Genomic DNA, 22916 nt, shown 5'->3' with positions numbered 1-22916 from the left:
GTTTGTTTGTTTGTTGAGACAGAGTATCATTGTGTATAGCTCTGGCTGTCCAGGAACTCACTCTGTAGACTAGGCTGGTCTCAAACTCAGGTAGATCTGCCTGCTTCTGCCTCCCAAGGACTGAGACTAAAGACATGTGCCACTACTGCCCAGCCCAAATGTCATTTTAGAAATGTTTTATCTCTCAACAAGAAATTGTCAAGGAAACAGAAACAAAGCCCCCAGGTTCTGACATTGGAGGCTCCTCAATCCTCTTACAGAAAAGTCTTTTCAGCCACAGTCCTACAACAAACAGCCTGTTATATGAGTCAGTCATGAGAGTTGATGAAAATCAGATTCTTGGAGAAGAGTATTTATTTAGATCTGAAGTCAAAACATTCTTGCTTCTATAATAAACCAACTCTAGTTATAATGTAATTGCTTGGTGTGGTGGTGTGTGCCTTTAATCCCAGCACTTGGGACACAGAGGTAGGTGGGTCTCTGTCAATTTAAAACCAGGCTACATATTCAGCATCAGGCCAGCCAGAGCTGTGAGCCCAGATATAGGTGCTGGGAACCAAATCTAGGCCCTGTAATAATGGGAAGTGTTTTTAGCAGCTGAACTAACTCACTCACTCTCTCTCTCTCTCTCTCTCTCTCTCTCTCTCTGTCTGTCTCTCTCTGTCCCCCACCCCTCTGTCTTCATACCCCATTTTATTATAGTTTTAGAGAAAAAAAAAATTGCAAAACCAAACGGAACACGCAAGCTGTGGGAAGAAGAAGTAGGAGAAGCGTCTCATGCTTTTGAAATTGGGCAAGCAGCTGGAGAAATTCGTGCAGGGGAAGTTCAGGTCCTTAGAGAAACGACAAGAAAATATAGAATGTCAGGGAAAGCATGCTTGAGAAAAAGAAATAAAGAAGAAAAAGGAATCGTGACTCTTTGCGTTAGAACTCAGAAAAGCCAACAGACTTAACATTTAGACTCTGCAAGCAGTTGTGTCAGGAGGGGCTTCTGGGACACATAAGTGCCTCTCTCTTTAGTCCCCCCACCTCCTTTGCTTGCCTTCAGGTAAAGCAGGCTCCAGAGGGTGGTCTCTTGGACAGGTGACTGAGAGACACATAAAGATTGATAGAATATGATGCTGTAATCTTTGGGATAGATCAGAATGTCCTGTGAGAATGTCAAAACATTCTTGCTTCTATAATAAACCAACTCTAGTTATAATGTAATTGCTTGGTGTGGTGGCACTACCACACCTAGACTAGATTTAAAAAAAAAATAAATAAAGGAAGGAAGAAAAAAGTTCTCCCATAATGCACTTTAACAAAGCCCTGATACCTCCAACTTTTCATAAGGTATTTAAACTTTAAGGAAAGGAAAAGCTGATGTCTACCTTTCTAGTGTGGATCAGGTAAAACAGGAAATAGGGTGCGTGAGAGAGCAATGCATTCCCAATGACCTCCAAAGCTACCTAATTTCCTATCCAGATACCTTAACAACCACTCAGGAAACTGATCAAAATAGCTACCCTACGATACCAACTATCTCGTATCAGTTACGATTATGCCTTAACTACAAGAAACAAAACTCTCGACTACAGCGGTTTATACCTAGCAGTTTATTTTTGCCACACAGTTAGGAACATGGGAGAAGCAGCCACGGGGTGTGGTTCAGTGTTCTAATTACGGCAGCGGCAGTGCGACAGTCCTGTACGCTTCATGCCCTCCCCCTCATGGTGCCAGATGACTCCTGCGTTTTTCAGGAGTCACATCCTCATGGAATCGACAGAGGGAAAGAGGAAGCCAGATTGAATGCTAGCTATATATGTCCCCACAGTGCCACCTTAGAGCTGGAAACATGCTACACGGCCTGCCATTTGTCTGGGAATCCATGCCAAGAAAAGCTGCTCTTACAGTCGTGAGAACAGATGCTCAGGGACATAGTCAAGATGTTGGCCCAGGGATTAAAACTGCACGACTCTGGGACAGTAGGATAAAGGAGCTTTGGATCCAGGTGGTGTTCAAGATTCTTGGCTGGTGTTTTCTGAGAATGTTGCACAGTAAGTAAAAATGTTCCCTCCTCCAGACTCTTTGGGGACACTGTGCCACCACTGATAGAGGCGATAGCTTTGTCCCTTCACTTTCAGTCATGGGCTTTCTGTATGCAATGCTATGTCCCAGTGTAAGTGCCAGACTGCCCTTTCCAAATTACCCTCAAGCTGGTGTCAGCAGAACATCCCTGAGTCCTGCCTATTACTCTGCCTATGGCCTCCATGAGCCCCCCTGAATCTCTGAACAGGCAACAGGCTAAGATAAAGACTTTACATGTAGCTACCTCATGTAATTATTATAGCAACTGTATCAGTTACATTTTGTTTTATTTTATTTTGCTTTGCCTTGTTTTTCAAGACTGAGTTTCTCTGTGTCGCCTTGTATATTCTGGAACTCCCTCTGTAGACCAGGCTGGCCTCAGACTCAGAGATCTGCCTGCCTCTGCCTCCTTAGTGTTGGGATTAAAGGTGTGCGCCAAGCCCCCAAGGCTGTATCAGTTACTTTTCTATTGCTGTTACTCTGAGTTTATTTTGGGTTTCCAGTTCTAGAGAACTAGCATCCACAAGAGCAGAGCAGAGGTAGCAGGCTGCAGGCAGAAGGAACAGGAGCTAAGAGCACACATCTCCAACCCTAAGCAGGAAACAGAGAGCAAGCTTGGAATGACACAAGCCTCTTGAAACTTCCTAGAAAGACACCTCCTCCAACAAAGCCACACCTCCCGATCCTTACCAAACTGTTCCACCCACTTAAGCAGCAACCAAACTCAAACATGTGAACCAATCTCATGGGGGCCAATCTCATTCAAACCACCACACCAATCCTAGCAAGTAGATAGCAAAGGAAAGCAGGGACTTCTCAAAGACCCATTTCTCTGTCCTCTGGGTAGAGCTGAGAGTCTGGGACAACCAGAAGTGAACAAACACTCCAACTTGCACCAAAAAGAACCTCCTTCTCATACAAGAAAGTCCCTGGCCAAGCTAGAGAGAAGCTGGGGAGCCAGCAGCCCTTCTGATTGGCTCCATTCACTGCTTGTTTTTTTTTTTTTAACAAGTATTCATCATTAATTGTCCCTAACCTACAAGCTACAGTAGAAGGTGTTTCAAGGAAGGCAATAGTATGTGTGCGGGGGTGCATGGGTACCTAGAGACATCAGATCTCCTTGGACCTGGAGTTAGAGGTGGTGGTGAGCGCTCCAGTGTGGGTGCTGGGAACCAAGAACCAAATTCATGTCCTCTGCAAGAACAATACATGGCAGATTTCTGAGTTCAAGGCCAGCCTGGTCTACAAAGTGAGTTCCAGGACAGCCAGAGCTATACAGAGAAACCCTGTCTCAAAAAAACAAAAACAAAAACAACAACAAAAAAAACATGCCATTATATAACAGCATTGGTTTGTGTGTTTGTTTCCTTGCCTAAGAAAAAGGTTACAGCCAGATATAGTAGTGTACATACACCTTTAATCCTGGCATTCAAGAAGGTAGAGACAGACTGTTGAGTTTGAGGCCAATCTGGGCTACACAGAGAGTTCCAGGCCAGCCAGGGTTATACAGTGATGATACTCTGATGCCCTATCTGGGGAGGAGGGAGAGGGGAAGAGAGAGAGAGAGAGAGAGAGAGAACTGTGATTGTTAGAACCAGATATTCTCATAGTGCAAGAAACAGGAACTGTTTGAGCCAACGCAAGCTCCACCTCCATGCAAAAGGGGGAATTTCAGAGCACAAGGAGATTAAAAACTCAACAGTGTCACAAGGGACAAAAGGAGAAGATTTAACTCCAGACACTAAGAACTAGAATCTCCTGGAATGACAGCGCGTGCCTTTTATCTCAGCACATAGGAGGCAAACAGGCAGAGAGCTCTGAGCTCCAGGCTAGGCTGGTCTACAGTGACTTCCGGCACAGGCCAGGGCTACACAGGAACTGGCTATCCACGAGAAGCTGCTGTTAGATGCCCGGAATTCACACAGGGTTGTACTTTTGTAATTAAGTCCGTTCTTCTTTCCTTCGATCTCTGCTCTTTTCCATCTCTTCCTCAAGGTCCCTCACCGCTTTCTCCACATAGCCTCTCCTTCCTGTTTTACTCTCCACCGTTCGAGGATTCGCTCTGATTCACCGCGTACAGAAAACCAGACAGTTGGCCCCACGCTCTCATATGTGTTCGTTCTAAGTAGTTCCAGTTCCTACTGTTAGGAGACAGAGCCCATTAAATCTTGCTGCTTCATCTAATCTAACCCAAATATCCAGTCAGGCAGTCAGGCAGTCAGGCAGCATCAACAGGACTGCAGGGTTCACTCTTGGAGACAGTTTAAAGATAAGCAGTCCCACTGTCTGGGCAGATTCCTAAAAGATGTATACATAGTGCTTTTGATTAGATAAGAATCTAGATCATTCTGCCTAAAAGCCAGTGTTCTGGATTTCCTGTTATTTTGAAAAAAAAAATTCTAATATCTTCGTTCAAACATCATAGCCATCAATCTGATGTGTGATTTCCTCACTCAAACATCATAGTTCTCGATGAATCTGTGACACTTTGTTCATTAAGCTGGATAAAGGGTCATAGAGTCTGTAGCTTCTTCTCTCCCCACCCCCACCCTCTGTCCTGGGAATGGAACCTCAAGCCCTGAAACCAGCTGGGTAAACACTCTGTCGCTCAGCTGCATCTCTAGTTCAGTATATCTTAAATATTTCATAATTTCAAATATGAAAGTACCAGGGCTGGAGAGATGGCTCAGCAGTTAAGAACACTGGCTGCTCTTCCCTAGGCCTCAGGTTCAATTCCCAGCACCTACATCAGGCAGACCACAGGAAATCTGACACTTCTGGTCTCCGCAGACATCTGCACTGACAAGCACATAGCCACACGTGTCTATATGTAATTAAAAAATAAAGCCGGGCCAACGCTTGGGAGGCAGAGGCAGGTGGATTTCTGAGTTTGAGGCCAGCCTGGTCTACAGAGTGAGTTCTAGGACAGCCAGGGCTACACAGAGAAACTCTGTCTCGAAAAACAAAATTAATTAATTAATTAATTAATTAAAAAAATGAAAGTATCACAAAACTTTGACATTTTAGAAGAAACATTTTTTAAAGAATTATTTATTTGAGTATATAAGTACACTGTAGCTGTCTTCAGACACACCAGAAGAGGGCTTCAGATCCCATTACAGATGGTTGTGAGCCACCATGTGGTTGCTGGGAATTGAACCCAGGACCTCTGGAAGAGGAGTCAGTGCTCTTAAGCACTGAGCTATCTCTCTAGCCCCAAGAAAATTTAAATAATGATGAAAACCTTTAATTTCTAGCAACCTGGGACCCTATCCATTCAAAATAATTCTCAATAAAGAACAATTAAATTTTTCCCATGAGTGTCACAGGGTTTTGAACACATATATCTGGCCTACCTGAGACAGAAAGAAAATGCAAATGGGGATGAAGGCACAAACAACTAGTAAATAGGGGAAAGTGTTTAGCAGAGAGCATCTGCCGGTCCCTGGTGGCCCAGCACTTGAACCTTAATCCTCCTGAATCATGAAAGCAGCAGGAAAAAAGCCAGAGTGATTCCAAGATGGGCTGTCCAGGCAGGGATGACTCCCCAGGGCTGTGGGTCCCGCTCAAGGGGAGAGCCCTGTGCGGCAGGAGTTTAGTGCAGTCTCCAGCCCAGACACAAGCAAACACACAAATAAGGACAACTAAAGTGATAAAATCAGAGCTTTCCACACACAGTTAGAACACTATAGAGATGACTCACTGCAGCTGGGAACATAGCTCACAGAGTGACAGTACTTGCCCAGCACACACAGGAAGCCCTGGATTCTATCTACCCCTAGCACTACAAAACAAGACACCACTAAATGGACTATTATGGCTTGAATTTGAGATGTCCCTCAAGGGTTTATGTGTTGAAGGTTTGGTGCCAAGGTCACCGAATACTCTTGAGAAGACATGCCTTGTCCGTATCCTTAGTTCTTCATGTTCTCCCTTCCCATCTCTCCTCCCACACTCTCTCTTGTCCTGGGTACCTTCAGGTGATCAATTCTGTCCCCACCACATGTCCACCTGCTCTCCACCTTGGAGTTTAGCCTAAGCATGAACCAAGAAACAACCATGAACAGAAACCTATGAAACCATGCTCCAAAGTCAATCTTACCTCTCTCGAGGTGATTTCTCTCTCACTAAGGTGCTTATCATAGTAACTAAAAACACATACACAGATAATCTAAGAAAGAGAGAGAGAGAGAGAGAAAGGAGTCACCTAGCAAAGAAAAATAGAGAGAGTCACATATTTCTCAGCTCTAAGAAACCCCAAAGAACCGATGCATGGGCATGTGAATTCACGCACTTTACAGGGCCTGAAATCCCTCAACCTAGATACTGAGCCGAAATGGTCCCAGATTAGCCACTTCCAAGCATTCTCCTCTCCTTCTTCTCCTTCTTCTCCTTCTTCTCCTTCTTCTCCTTCTTCTCCTCCTTCTTCTCCTTCTTCTCCTCCTTCTTCTCCTTCTTCTCCTCCTTCTTCTCCTTCTTCTCCTTCTTCTTCTCCTCCTCCTTCTACTTTTTGACTCTACTTTAAATCCAAGCTTCAAAAATTCCCAGGATGGGCCAGGAAGTCACAGCCCAGACTTTTCCCCTTGCTTGTTGTAGGGCTCAAGTAGGAGGATAGCAAATTTAAGGCCAGTCTGTGCTACAAGGTGAGTTCACAGCTAGGCTAGGCAACTTTGTGAGACCGTCTCTCAAAATAAAGGTAACAAAGAAGGATGGGGGATGGGAGGGGAAAGGAGGAAGGAGAAGGAGAAGGAAGAGACAACTGGGGATATAGCTCAAAGGTAGAACCCTTTTGTCCCATGCACAAACCCTAGGCGTGGTCCTCAGCATCAAAGGCAACAGAAAGGAAGGTGAAAAAGAGAATCACTGCAGTGTTCCAGGGAGCACAGCCTCACAATCAGAACACACAGACAGAAACCTCCATGTGACAGTCGTCACAAACAGCTGACAGTAAAACCAGAAATGAGTAAAATTAAAAGTAAAATGATTGTAACTTGTAGGCTGGTAGTGACGCATGCCTGTCTTGAAAACAAAGTTTGTAACTTATAGATTAATAAGTACATAAGATATGCTTAATACTGAAAATGTGAACAAAAGGACATAAAAACAAACAGTGCAAACTGGAACAAATTCAAGGAAAACATGAATTTTATTAACTATTTGAGCAAATTAAAGTTAGAAGAGTCGAAGGGGCCTATGGGCAAGCTAAAAGACAGCTGAGAAGAGTCACCCAACAAGAAAGCTGGAGCTCTTCTTGTTCAAACCACAGGACACAGAGAAAAGGGACAGCTCAAAACCCTCCAGCAGGGGACAGGTTAAAACCATCTCTGACAAAATCATGAGGGGTGGGGGGAAACAAAATCAGCACTCGAGGCATCGCAGCTGTGGAACATTATACCAGCTGGCTGAGGCTGAGCCCATCCCAGAAGGAAGGGCCCAAAGCTAGAATAAAAGTGCCATTACTTGCAAACAGTAGATGACTGACTGATCTATGGGTCGGTTATTAGGATCAGAATTTGGTTAGGTCGCTGCCTATCAAAATCAGTTCACCATCAAGGGTGTTTCTGTAAAGAAGAAGAAATAAAATGGATCGTTCTACTTTGCAAAACTTAGAACAATGAAGACCACAGGAGTGTCTAGAAATTAATCCAGGGGAACGTTTGGTACCAGCTAGAAACAGAGCAGATAAAGAATGATATGGTACTACAACTACCACAAACTTGGCATTTCACCACAGCACAGGCTTACAACCTTGCCACGGTGAAGGTCAGAGCCTGAAGGGCTATTAATGGGCTAAAATCCAGTTGGAACAGATACAGTCTTTCGCACGAGTCAAAGAGAATGTCCTCCCTCCCTCCCCCTCCCTCCCCCTCCCTCCCTTCTTTCCTCTCTTCCCTTCCTTCCTTATGCTGTTATTGTTCACGTGTTTGTTTTGGAGACAAGATTCTGGTTTATCTCGATCTCACTGTATCACAAAGCTTACCTCGAAGATATAGTGAACCTCCCGCCTCTACTTTTATACAGGGATAAATTTGTACCAGCCATGATGGATCCTCAAAGACAAAATTTGGGGGTCTTTGCTAAAGGTTTTTCTGCTGAGTCTGTAGTTTAGAGAAATAGCAAATGTGTAGCCAGCTCCCTGTGCAAGACATTGCATGCTTTAAAGCATTCCTTATTTTTTACAAATGGTAATAAATAATAGGAAGCAGTGCTTAAGGAAAACCATATATATGTGTATGTGTATATATATATATATATATATATATATATGTATATATATATATATATGTGTGTGTGTGTGTGTGTGTGTGTATCAACCAGCCCAGTCCAGTTTTGGATAACCCACTGGTGTGCTCTTCCCTGGGTAAGACTATTTCTTCTGCTCTCAGCATTCCTTAGTTGCCTGTTCTTTGCATAGGACTGAGACCTCACTGGCTTTCCTTGTTCCACTACAGGATGCCTATCGTTGCTGTCCTACGTCAGCTCCTGTCCGGGCAGTTAAGTTGGTGAGACTTTATGGGTGTAGCTCCTGACATTACTAGTAGACACTATCTCACAGCAAACCCCTGGTCCTCTCTGGCCCTTGCAATCTTTCTACCCACTCTTCGGAAACAATCCCTGAACCTTAGCTGTAGGAGGAATGTATTGTATCTCGTGGGACTGAGTTGGTCTTTATTTTAAATCAGGTGGTGACCTCTGTCTTTCCACCACTGAGTGGGGTCTGACCTCACAGTTTTATTCAGTTGGGTAGTCTTAAAAGAAGGGGTGCATTGGATATGAAGGAAGAAAGGCGAAAGGCTTATCAGTATTCCAGACAATCAGATTTCTGGAATACCACAGGTGACCTTTATAAGAGCAAGGGGGAGCTGGTGCGGGGGGTGGAGGGAGAGCACATTTGTATAAAAGTCTTACAGGCTGGGGATGGCTGCTGATCTCACCTTCCCTTCCACTGCACCTGCCAGTTCCTCTGCGTCACTTTGTTATCCTATTATTCAGCATTCTCAAGATTGATTTCCTACTGATCTTTGAGTAACTATTAAAAGGAGACCACCATTTCCCAACAATTGTCTCTAGCAAAGCCCAAACAGTGCCAGGCCTGTCCTAACAAACATGAACACAGTTAGAATTGCCTCATCTCCAAACCTTCCTTGCTTTCACTGCCCATCTTCAGAACTAATGTCTAACCTGCATAATAAAAAAAAACTTTGTCCTTAGGACTTTGTCTTGGCAAACGGTTCCAACCATGTAACCAACGACTGTAATACAGTTTATACAACAGAAGTTGGCCAAGATAGAAAAGGCTGGTACCCCTGGAAACAGAAAGCAAGATGACTAAGGACACATGGCTTCTGAAAGCCTAGAAGGAAGCATGTGTCTGCAAATTACACAAAGAAAATGCTAATTTCAGAATAATCAATATCTTTTCATAATAGTAAATTTAGCATCGACTTATCATTAGTAAAGCAACATAAGGATTGGCCCAGAGGAGGGGATACTTTGAAATAAAGTTGTGAAGAGTTCAGAAATCACAAATTGACCCCATTAACTTGCATCCTGACTCATAGGACAACCTCATGAAAGACACTGAAGAAGCTTTGTCCTTGCTTTGAGTTCAACCTTTCTCAAAGCAAAATGTGGTTTGGCTAAAATAGGAAAAGGACCTACCAAGGTCATGCTGTAGCTGTAAGCTTTTGAAATCTGGAAGAGGCTTTTACCCTGCCTCTCAGGAAAGCTGACAAATCATGGAAGAATTAATTTAAAGTGTACCACTGCTACGAGGAACAGTCTCATTTTAACAGACACCATGTTTGGGGATGGAAATGCAGTTTAGGGACATGTAATTTAGTTTTAATAACAATTTATTCCTGAAGGGGAAAATATCCAATATAGTGAATCAGTAAATGAAATTTTTATTGAAAAAAAAATCTTGTTAGAGGAAATTCCTTTTCTTACTGTTTTTTATTTATAAATTGTTTTATGCATTGGTATTCTGCCTGCACGTATGTCTGTGGGTCTGTGGGAAGGTGTCAGATCCCCTAGAATTGGAGTTGCAAATAGGTGTCACCTGCCATGTGGGTGCTGGGAATTGAACCTGGGTCCTCTGAAAGAGCAGCCAGTGCTCATAACTGCTGAGCCTTCTCTCCAGCCCCAACTTAGGGGAAATTTCTTATACAGCATTAACGACGACATCTTCCCTTACTTGTCAATCTTTTTTTTTGTTTTTGTTTTTTAGACAGGGTCTTACTACATAGTTCCAAATGGCCCAGAATGTGTTCTGTAGTGCCTCTACTACCTAAGGACTGGCATTAAAACCATTTGTCACCATACCTGGCCTTACCAAGTTCTTATAATAATTCTTTACCATGGACCAAAAACATTTTGATGATCTTATTTTGGGAAGAGTAAAATGGAAACTTAAGGGTCCTTTGGAAAGTCGATTATATTAAATGGTGTTGTGCTAAGACACACACAGGAAGGAACGTTTCATTGAAACGGACACAGGTGAAAGACCAAGACAGAATCATAAAAAAACATTTCACTGAAGCAGACACAGGAGAAAGAGTACCCTGCTGAAGCAAGCCCATGAAAGGACACGCGATGAAGGATTCTTCATTAATGACGCACGTATTGGTCTGCCTTACATGTGTAGCTGAGCTCCACTTGTCTGGATCCCATAGAAGAAACACACCAAAAAGCTTGCTCCACCAAACCTCTAACAACCATCCCATGGCTGTGCCCTTTCTCCTGTCCACCTGAGTGGCCCTGGATGGAAAACACCAAACAGCCTTAATTTTTTTAAACCAGCCAGATAACACAACTGCTGGGCGAAGCATATTCTGCCCCATCCTCCTTAGCCTCTACCGCCTGTGGAGGTCACAAACTATCAGTCCCTGGGAGTTATATGTCTGCTGCTTTCTATCCACGCCACAGCCTGGTCTGAATTCCCAAATCTCTCCACATTCCCTTCTCTTCTTCCCGGGACCCGGAAAACTCACCCTTTTTCTCTTTGCCCAGTGATTGGCTTCTGCCATCTTTATTGACCCAATCAAGAAACAATTAGTGAACCAGATTTTAGTCATCAGCTCCCCCCTCTATAGGTTTTTCTTCTATGATAATCTCCTGTTCTCCTTTCTAACTGTTCTGTTTCATACTTTTAAAACTCTTGTTGCTAGCCAGATGTTAGGCATGGCATTTTACATAATAAATAAGTCGTCACTGGAATGATTACTTTCTCTAGTTTCTACTTGTCAAGATGGATAGGACTGTGATAAGGAGACTATGAAGGGCTGGGAGGGCTTTTCTGAGCATCCTTGCCTCCCAACATCCAGATTGGCTGCATGTGCCACCTGCTTCAAATTAGTTCCAGGTTCTCACACAACCCTGGGAAAAAGGACTTTGACCATTTCTGCCTCCAGTGATTTCCTTGGAAAGGTGTAAATAGGATTAGGAGGAAGAAAAGAGAAAGTGAGAACAAGATGGCTCAGCCACCTCACCAGGTGGCCTTCGTTTGGTCTCTTGAACTCCCATGTCTTTAGGTTTCTATTGCTGAGATGAAACACCATGGCCGAAAGCAAGTTGGGGAGGTAAGAGTGTATTCAACTTACACTTCCATATCGCTGTTACTCATCAAAGGAAGTCAGGACAGGAACTCAAGCAGGGCAGGAACCTGGAGGCAAGAGCTGATGCAGAGGCCATGGAGGAGGAGTGCTGTTTACTGGCTTGCTCTTCATGGCTTGCTCTGCTTGCCTTCTTATAGAAGCCAGGACCACCAGCTCAAATCAATTACAAATTAAGAACATGCCCTGTAGGCTTGCCTACAACCCAACCTTAGGAACACTCTCAATTAAGGCTCCCTCTTCTAAGATGACTTCAACTTGTGTCAAGCTGGTTTAAAACTAGCCTGCACCCTGCACAAGATGGGAAGATTTGAGTAAATTGAGACCATAAAGTTGATGTCTGACCTCCACAAATGCAAACATCACACACACACACACACACACACACACACACCCCCTCAGAAATAAAAAATAAAATAAATTTTAAAAAGAAAGAAGGAAAGGAAGCAAGGAAAGAAGAAGGGAGGGAAGAAACCCTCTAGAAGGAGAAAAAATGGAAAGAAGGACTGGAGAGATGATTAAGTGGCTAAAAGAGCACTGGCTGTTCTTGTAGATGTCCTGAGTTCAAAACTGTCTGAAACTGTAGTCCCATAGGATCCAATACCTTATTCTGGTTGCACAAAATGTACTTGTGCAAATGTACATGCGTGCATACAAAATGTTGGTATTCTGTCTAAACTCCACCCTCACAGTTACCTGGCAAGAGCCAGGTATGCTCCCACCCCCCACACACACAGTTACCTGGCAACCAGGTAGGCATGGCCCACTATAAAAGGGGCGGCCTGACCCCTCCTCCCTCTCTTACTCTCTTACTCCTGCTTCTCTCCCTTGCCTCTTGCCCCCTTGCTCCTCATTCCCTTCCCCCCTCTCTCCACGTGCTCATGGTCACCCTCTATTTCTCTACTCTCTGCCTTTCTTTGCCTCAACTATCCTCTTAACTCCCCTCTTCCTCGTGCCCTGAGTAAACTCTATTCTGTACTATGCCATCGTGTGGCTGGTCAGTCTCTCAGGGGGAAGGGATGCCTTGGCATGGGCCCACCGAGGCACTCCCTTTCCCCACACCCCACCCCACCCCCATAGAACATATCTTTTATCCCTTTATCTTTTTATAATCACCACATTGGTGCCCGGTGACTCGGATCTAGAAACTCTGCGGGTTTGCCTCCCATCTCAGTCACAACAAGAGATCCACGCTCACTAGCCCAGATCTGGTAAGCCCCCATTCCCACTGGTCAGAGCGACCATCTGCATGGTCCCAGAGAAGATTTCTTGAGCTCAAAGCTACCGCTGTGCTCCCTTGACCTTAGAAACAGTTTCTTCCTTGCGGCTGAGAATTCCAGGCTCTGAGTGTTAGACTTTCCCTTTTTCCCCCCTCCCTCATTTGCGGCCTTGTGCAAACACTAGTTCAGCCAGTTGGCTCTGCCCTTTGCCAGGGACTCTGTTGCCCTCCACCTCCCACTTGCACTTGGCTCTCATAGTGTGAACACAAGCGTTGCTAGGATACGAAACACGCTTCTTTGAGCCCTTCCTTCCCTTCCCCTGTCCTTCCCCCCACCTGCCGCAGACTCTGGGCAGTGGGCCGTTGGAAGTCCCGCCCAGCAGTGGCACAACCCCCCCCCCCTTCCCGGGCCTGACCTCTACCTCAGCCACCGCTGGCCATAGCCCCGACCCACCAGCGACCCACTCCCACTCGAGAGAGCACCCGCAGGAGCTGCTGCCACCCAACCTCTGCCATGTGGGTTACACAGTCAGACAGGCCAAACCAACCACTCAGTTCCACATTTTCTGCTACTAAACTGCAGAAGCTCACAAACACAGCCCAGCATAGTAATTGGTAGTTTCTCCAGTCATCAGGAGGGACCCTAAATGCCCAGATAGTGCCTGGTCAGCCTCTTTTGGCGCTAAGGTGTTGGCTTTCAATGCCCAGTCTTTAGGACTGGCCTCCTTGCTGACTACAAGTTAAACCTTAGACCCTCCTCAAAAGCAGTTTATAAACTCCTTGAGCTCTTGCAGCCGGCAGAAAATTCTTGGTACCATGTTGAATTGCTTTCTGGCAATTTCCAGGAAATTGCTGCCAGAGCCTCTAGTTACTACTCATGTGACAACCTGAATTTCTAGTTTGGCCACATACAGACCTGTCACTGAGCCCTTCTTAGGACACCAGTACGAAAAGTTCAGTGACAATCCCGTCACCACAAGGGCACTAAATTGTCTTCAAACATATATTTTCAGGGATCTTCACACATAATGCCAGCAGCCTGGTAAATAGAAAAAGGGCCCGAGAACTTACCTATCTGTGCTCCTACACACCCGCGGCCAGTTCTCATGGCCTTTGAGCTCAGTTTGTGTCACAGGACAAACTCATTTTCTGTCCTCACGATCTTATGCCATTGCTGCCAGCTTCCTTATTCTGATCCTAACCAAATATTTCTTTGCAAATACAAAAATATACTTTTCTCTACCTACGCAATCTGTCAAAGTTACCTAAGGTTTTCATTCCTATCCTGTCTTAATATGATTTTTACTACTCTCATTAAATTCTATTCGGTTATAACCAACCTAGATAGCACTCAATCCTGCCAGAAGTTTGTTAATTATTAAGTTTCTGACAGACAGAATTCCCAAAAGCCTCTAACAGTTTCTCCCACGAAGTCTCAGAGGATGTGGGCACAGGTACAGGACCCTGCCTGGACTGTGATGTGATAATCACTGACATACACAGTGGTCAACACTGGATACCCTGAGTCAAATGACTTGGCTAAATAAAGGTAAGCCATTTCTCATATCACAGGTATCCATTCCACAGAGAAAAGGCCCTTTGTCTTTTGTGCTTGAAAGCCAGATTGATGCTGCCCAGGTTGCCATGGAGACCATGGAGCCCACAGAGAACTGTTGCTACTGGACTCTTGTCATTTTTAAAAAAATAATATATAACTGATAGACCATTGTTTATGCTTTCTCAGACTTCTGACTACAGGGACCGCTAGAATAACACTTTCACAGATGTGATCTGTTCTCTCCTTATCTAAACTCTGTTTCCATGAATTAAATGCTTCATATTTCCTCTTCTTGCTATGCCACTGTCCTAACATTACCTGAGTTCCTATAAATTTGCCTAACTCTAATAAAACATTCCACTATACAATCCAACTTTTCCAACTTTTTAATCTTTTTCCTTCTGCTCCACAAAAGGCTCATCTTAAAGACTGCTCATATTACTAACTTGTGTTGTTATCTCTTTTGTAAACTTATAATTAATTCTATAATTCTACTTAACCTATAATAATGTGTTTCAACATCTTGTCAAGTCCTGGTGCTTACTGCATCCAAGACAGCTCCAGAGAAGCAACCTCAGCTGCCCCAATCTCCTCTCAGACACAGGTGCTTCTTACTGGACCTGTTCCTTCTGACCTATCCTCAGATGGCTCCACAGACCCTGGACAGCAAGGAAGCAGCCAACTCTCCTAAGATTGGACAATTATTCCCCATACCCATCCCTCTGGGTTCCCCAGAGACACGTCACCCCAATGTCAGCATGAAGCAGCCAGATATCACAACAACCCTATTCCTGCTTTGTTATCACCTCTTTCTAATTTTTCTTTTTTAACTAAACCAAAATGGGGGAATGTTGGTATTCTGTCTAAAATCCACCCCCCACAGTTGCCTGGCAACAGCCAGGTATGCTCCTCCCCATAGTTACCTGGCAACAGTCAGGCAGGCATAGCCCACTATAAAGGGAACTGCTTGCCCCCTCCTCCCTCCCTCTCTTACTCCTGCTTCTCTCCCTTGCCTCTCGCCCCTTTGCTCCCCATTTCCCTCCCCCCCTCTCTCCACATGGTCATGGCTGGCCTCTATTTCTCTACTCTCTCCCTCTCTCTCTCTGCCTTTCTCTGCCTCTACTACCCTCTTAACTCCCCTCCCCATGCCCTGAATAAACTCTGTTCTATACTATACCATCGTGTGGCTAGTCTCAGGGGGAAGGGATGCCTTGGCATGGGCACACCGAGGCACCTCTTTCCTTCACATCTCACCACACCACCTTAGAACAGATTCTTATATCCCTTTATCTTTTTATAATCACAACACAAAACACATACACACATGTGTATGTATGTATGTATGTATGTGTACATACATACCTTTGAGGAAAAAGAATAGGAAAGAAGAGGGATAGATGGAAGATGTGTTTAAAGAGAATGGGGGAGACCTTGATCACAGGCACAGTCATTCATTCTAGAAAAGATGGAAAACTAAAAATAACAAAACCCCTGCCAATCCACAATCACCTTAGAAAATGAGAGCGTTCTGGTTTTGAAAAAATAAGAGTAGTAAAGGTTGCCCAGCCTCTGGCTTCGAGCACACGTGGCTCAGTCAGGTTCCCTGGTCTTTTGAGGATGTGGCTGGAGCACACTTGCTTCTTGGATGCACTTACTTCTCAATAGCAGCTTTGTGTGACAGTCTCTTTTCTCTTTAATGGTATTTAACTTATCTTGGGGCCTCTGGGTACCACAAGTCCATGAATAGCAAAGCCATGAGATGCAGGCCCGTAGGTGCTTTTGCTACACCTGCACAACTCGTGTCTGCTATAAAAACACCTTTAAAGTTTGCCATTTTCCCAAGAAAAACATCGTATACCTGTAATCTCAGGGATTGGGAGATAGAGACAGGAGGATCAAAACTTTCAGACTAGACTAACTCTGTTTCAAAAACAAAACAGTAACAATGATGAATAGATTTTTATGCTTGAATGAAAAAAAAAAAAGAAGTAAGAAGGACAGAAAAGGACATGACTGCTCCTAAGTATGGCAAAGGAGAAAGCTTATTATAGATATGTGGGAGAGCATAGCCAGAGGTAGAGGTAAATATGGGACCATCAGCGAGGTCACAACCCTAAACCCTGTAGGAGGAGGAGAAGAGGAAGGAGAGAAGGGAGTCTAGTACAGAAGCTAGGAGGCCAAACATAACCAAAGAGGTGGGTAACCAAAATGTCTGGATTCTATAGGGAAGAGTCTCTAGGGGCATGGCAGCCCAGCTCTGGGCTGGAGAGTTCAAGATAGAGGACCAGCTATGCCAGCCCTGCGTTTTAACAGATAGGGACTGAGGGACGCTGGGATAACCCAAAGACTAGGCCTGCTTTGATATGTTAAATAGGCCATCTCATCTGCTTGTCACGGGTTTGAAACTTAACTATCTTAGCCTGATAGATGATTTGAATAGTGTGGTGCTGACTATAGAAGTGACATGACCATTCACAAACCCTCCCTGCTTAAGATGACTCCACTCCCATTTTACCTGAACTCCAGAGACTGAGGTCTATCACCAGGTTTAAAAACAGCCTTTGCTGTGAGATCGCAGTCAGGTGCTTCAAGGGTGTGCGGTCCCAAATACAAAATTACAGTAACTATTTTCTTTGGGGAGAAAAACCCACACAGTTTCACCATCACTGCTGAATCCCATTTTGCAATGACGCACATTCCCCCCCCCCCCCAGAGGAGATTAAAAAGCTAAAAAGGGAAACCTTGAAGCACATAAATGGGAAGAGGAAGCAAAAGTGTTCATGTCCCTCTGAAATAAAATAATAATAGTAAATTATAACAGCTCTCAATCGTTACTTAGTTCTTAGGAGAAGGGCTTACCATGGCAACTGCTGCATCTAATTGTTCTTAAACTGCTTCCAGGCCCTACAAACACACAGACAAGGGACGGGGAAGAGAAAATGTGTCTCTTAGATCCACATTCCTTTAGTGTGGAGTCAAAAGGCTAGGGCAGCAGTGTGATGACACAAACTCAGGGAGGCACCATACCTATCAATGCTGTGTTTATTTTATGTGCCTTAGCGTTTGGCATTCATATAAATCTATGTACTACATGGGCACAATGCCTGCAGAGGCCAGACTGGAGTTACACACCATTGTAAGCTCATGTGGGTGCTGGGAATTGAACCCTGGTCCTCTGAAGACCAGCCAGTGCTCCTATTAATTGCGGAACCATCTCTCCAGTTCCTTTACTTTCTTTTGTTTAAAAGATTTATGGCCAGGCGTGGAGGCTCACGCCTTTAATCCCAGCACTTGGGAGGCAGAGGCAGGCGGATTTCTGAGTTCGAAGCCAGCCTGGTCTACAAAGTGAGTTCCGGGACAGCCAGTGCTATACAGAGAAACCCTGTCTCGAAAAACCAAAAAAAAAAAAAAAAAGATTTATGTTCCTTTAATCCCAGCACTTGGGAGGCAGAGGCAGGCAGATTTCTGAGTTTGAGGCCAACCTGGTCTACAGAGTGAGTTCCAGGACAGTCAGGGCTATACAGAGAAACCCTGTCTCGAAAAGCCAAAAAAAAAAAAAAATATATATATATATATATATATATATATGTTAAATTATATTTATATATACATGCATATATTTGTGTTCTGTGTACATGAGTACAGGTGCCCTCAGAGGTCATTGTGGCAGGATGTTTGATTACACTGTGAATCCTGAAATTGTGTTATTTACTGAAAAAAATTGTTTCTAGTTCTGGTGTGTCTCAGCCTTAGCACACACCTTTAATCTCAAACAATGAAGACAAAGTTAGTTTGTAGAAGGAAGCGCCCATGTTTGAAAGTGGTGTCTAATTGAGTAGCAGAAAAAGTGAAGAATCAGAAAAAGATTTGACAGAATAGGATGCGCCCAACTCTCACAAGAACAGAGAGGAATGGGAAGCTATTTAAGAGAGCACAGAGAGAGAGAAAAGAGGAGAGAGGAAGGAGGGAGTTTTACTGGGACAGTTGTACAGAGACAGGTTGAAGAAAGAACAAGCTAGACACAGGTAAAGACAGAATGGTCCAGGGAATGAAAAGGAGCCAGAAGATTAGAACAGATCGCCAAAGTTAGTATGAGGCCAAGCAGAGCAATTCCTTCAGGAGAAGTCAAGAGAAGCTGGACTGAATCAGTCAGCTTGGAGAGGCGTTTGAGCCAGAACAGCTGAGCTGAACCAATTCAACTTAGAAAGTTCAGGAAGAATTAGGAAGGGTTAAGCTTATTCAGTCCAAGACTAAGAGGCTGAAAACATGCTAGGCCTAGATAAGATTGTATGGAGGCTAGAAGCTTCCAGGACTAGGCTCAGGTTAGTAGATGCAGAAAGTAAGCCTCAGATACAATTACTATAGAAGAATAAAAGTTACATTTACAGGTCATATCCTCTAGAGCTGGAGTTACAGGCATCGGTGAGCCACTCTGTGCCAGTACTGGGAACTGAACTTAGGCTGTTCACAGGAGTAGTTTGTTTGTTTGTTTCTTTCTTTCTTTCTTTCTCTCTCTCTCTCTCTCTCTCTCTCTCTCTCTCTCTCTCTCTCTTTCTTTCTTTCTGTTTGTTTTTGTTTTGTTTATTTTTGGTTTGGGGGGGCATGGGGGGGCAGGGTTTCTCTGTGTAGCCCTGGCTGTCCTGGAACTCTCTCTGTAGGCCAGGCTGGCCTCGAACTCAGAAATCCACCTGCCTCTGCCTCCCAAGTGCTGGGATTAAAGGCATGCGCCACCACCGCCTGGCTGAGTAGTACTGCACAACACCTATACAGCACCATCGATGACATTGTGTTAGATATGTTCATAACAGAAGAATCAGTTTAAGTATCTTGATATCCTTCCTGACAGCTCAGTACTTCGGATCATTTTCTCCTTCCATGGGATGACTGAACTTGTGTTACATTTTCCAAAAAAAAAAAAACAAAAAAACAAAACAAAAAAAAAAACAATTTGTGCTGGGAGGCAGTTGTGGCACACACCTTTATTCCCAGCACTTAGGAGGCTGAGGCAGACGAATCTCTGTGTTCACAGCCAGCCTAGTCTACAAAGTGAGTTCCAGGACAGCCAGGGCTATCCAGAGAAACCCTGTCTCAAAACAAAACAAAACAATTTTTATTATATGAGTTAGTTGTACATATGAACTGAGTTCAGTGTGTCATTTCATTTTCTTTCTTTCTTTTTTCTTTTTGCCTGTTTGTTTTGAGACAGGGTTTCTCTGTGTAGCTCTTACTGTCCTGAAACATAGTCTGTAGACCAGGCTAACCTCAAACTCACAGAGATCTGCCTGCCTTTGTCTCTCAAGTGCCGAGGTCAGCAGATGTGCCACCACACCCAGTTCAGTGTGATATTTCTGTACCTGCATACAGCATGTACTATCGATGAAATCCAACCTCCTAGGGATGGAGAGAAAGACTCCTCCAATGTCTGGACCTCCCTCCTCTACTTCCAGAGTGGGAGTGTTACAGATGTGTACCACCATGCTCGGTTTCGATGATGCTGAGGGTGGAACCCAGGGCTTCGTGCATGCTAGGCAAGCAGTTTACCACCTGAGCTACATGCATCCTCAGCCCCCAGAGCTCTGTGTGGAGTGGTATTTAACTCAAAATGAAGTACCAGCTTCACACTCTCTTATGTCTATGTGCACTCTCTTAAAAAATCTGCACATAGATTCGGTTGTTCCCTATGGTGTTCAAGCCTCTCTGGTCAGAAAGCCTTGGCCGGGTCATGGTTGTTTGACTGAGTAAATAACTGCTTCATTTCCTGGCCTCTACCTTCTCTAGTTACAAATATCCAACAGAATATGTGGCTACTGGAGAGATTGCTGCTACAGTGGGAACAGTTACTGCAGTGGTTCTCATGAAAGTGGAGAAACATTGAGTTACTGAGTGGCAGGCTGTTTGTTTCTTTTTGTTTCAGATGATTGCTTGAAAATGACACAGGGGGCTTTGGTCCTGACTCCCAGGGCCTCTTTCTCTACAGCAACCTCTTCCTGGCTCTGAGTTTACTACCTTATCAATACACACTCTGCTCACCTTCCTCTTTTAAAACCTCTTGAGCTCTGTTATAGCCTGCTTAGCTTGCATTCATTCTAGAAACTACATGTATACAAAGTATAGTTACTGTGTGTTATGAGAATTAACAGCACTAATTAAGATTAGTATAAAAGAACTTTCATTGGCCTTGACCAGATTACCAAAGTAGGCCTGGTTGTCTGACAAACTGAGTTCATGAAAACTGCTACGCCTTGTGAATTTATAGCGTCATGGAAAGACACATACATACTTTCATCTGTTTACAGCAAGGAGAATTTGTGACATCCTAAATATTTTTTTTTCCTATAGAAGTCTGTTTCAAGTTTATCCTATAGAAAACAGGAAGCTTTTAAAGGGTATTTAGTGTGGGGGAGCAGGATGTTGTTACTGTTGCTGTATTAGACACAGAGTCTCATGTAGCCCAGCCCAGCCTCAAACTCACTATGTAGCAGAAAACAACAATGAACTTCTGATCCTCTGCCTCCTCTTCGGGACTGAAAGTACTAGTATGTGTCATTACTCCTGGTTTATATAGCATGGGGGATCAAACCCAGATCTTCATACACTTTAGACAAGCAGTTTACCATCTGAGCTACATCCCTGGTCTTAAAGGGCTTTATTGAGGCAAGTCATATGATTATATTAGTATTTTAGGGAAGACATTCTGTGGCTGTGAGGAGAGGGGTTATAGGAGGCTATTGGGAGGCCACTGCAGTCTATAAAACTAATGAAAAGTCTCAACAGAAAGGCTGTAGAGGCTGTGATGGACCAATAGGGAAGGACCAATGGAGGACAAAGCGTGGGCTCAGGGTCCACAGAGATGAGGACAGAGTGAGTCTGTAAGTGGCAGGGATCAGTGTCCCATGAGTAATGCTGAGGCTGTGTATTAACTGCTGCAGATGCTATGCTCCGAACCAGCACAGGATACAGAGAGTGTGTGGGCATAGTAGTCAGGGGTCTCTAGAGACACAGAACTGATAGAATGAATCCATTTATCTCTCTCTCTCTCTCTCTCTCTCTCTCTCTCTCTGTCCATCTCTATATGTATGTATCTGCATCTATATCTGTATGTATGTATGTTTGTATGTATGTAAGTATGTATATGAATGGGGTTTACATAACCTGACATGGTGGCTCATGCCTTTAATCTCAACACTCTGGAGGCAAAGGTAGACAGATCTCTGTGAGTTCAAAGCCAGCCTTGTCTACAGAGTGAGTTATAGGAAGCCAGGGTTACACAGAGAATTCTGCCTCAAAAACAACAATAACAACAACAACAAATAGAATGAAATTTATAGGAGTGGATTATAACTAATCCACTAATTATAACTAATTATAAATTATGGTCTAACTATTCCAACAATGGCTGCCTCCCATTGAAAAGTCCAAGAATTCAGCAATTGTTCAGTCCACAACATTGGATGTGTCAGCTGGTCTTCAGTATATGTCGGACTCTTAAATAATTAGACTCTAATGCCAGTGAAGGGGTGAACTTGCCAGCAACGGGGTACGCAAGCCAGGGGACAGCAATCATTTCCTTCTTCCCTGTCCTTTACATAGGCTGCCACAGAGATTAAAGACGGATCTTCCCATCTCAAAAGATCTGAATTTAGGGTAGGTTTTCATGTTTCAAATGATATAATTAATAAAAAATCCTGGGCTAAAGAGATGGCTCAGAGGTTAAGAGCACTGACTGCTCTTTCAGAGGTCCGGAGTTCAATTCCCAGCAACCACATGGTGGCTCAAAACCACCTGTAATGAGATCTAGTGCCCTCTTCTGACCCACAGGGATACATGCAGACAGGTATTGTATACATAATAAATAAATAGATCTTAAAAAAAAATCCCCTTCAGGTACATCCAGCCACTTGGCTCTTAGTTAATTTCGGATGTAGTCAAGTTGACAACCAAGAATAGCCATCAGAGAGGGAAGGGAGCCTTTTCTTGCCTTGATTTCCCCTTGATTCATATTTGGATTCAATAAAGTCAGAACCAACCATACAAAGAAGATTTGCATGGGCCCTAAGCAAGGATAACACCAAAATTTGTGAAATAAAAAATAAAATAAAATAAAAAATAAACCAAAAATCAAAAAATGGCTGTGCTCCTTTTCTTCCTTCCTTTTGTATGTTTTGTTTCTTTGTTTTGTTTTGTTTCTTTGATTTGTTTTGTTTTTAGAGACAAGACTACTCTGTGTAGCCCAGGCTATCCTTAACCTCGAATCCGCCTGCCTCCAGAATGCTGGAATTAAAGGTGTGAGTCACCATTGCCCAGCTCTAAATTCCTAAATTTTTTTCTTTATTTTTATTTTTACTTAAAAATAATTTATTTAATGATAAAAATAATTCTTTTTATTCTATGTGAGTGTCTAGCTTACATGTGTATCTTGTGCATCACATGAATACAGTTCCTGCAGAGGCCGTAT

General features: G+C 43.8%; 1 non-coding gene across 1 annotated transcript; it reads left to right on the top strand.

Moving 5' to 3' along the window:
• The first annotated feature begins 22452 nt into the window (after nucleotides 1-22452).
• On the top strand, nucleotides 22453-22558 carry LOC115029836 (U6 spliceosomal RNA). Its single transcript, XR_003835392.1, has one exon. It is a non-coding gene; the product is annotated as a U6 spliceosomal RNA (small nuclear RNA).
• Nucleotides 22559-22916: the final 358 nt, after the last annotated feature.

The sequence above is a fragment of the Mus caroli genome, unplaced genomic scaffold (assembly GCF_978045245.1).
Source record: "Mus caroli unplaced genomic scaffold, Mus_caroli_1 scaffold_18, whole genome shotgun sequence".
NCBI classification, from domain to species: domain Eukaryota; kingdom Metazoa; phylum Chordata; class Mammalia; order Rodentia; family Muridae; genus Mus; species Mus caroli.
The sequence above is the reverse complement of the archived record's forward strand: the minus strand, read 5'-3'. Positions and strand labels throughout refer to the sequence as shown.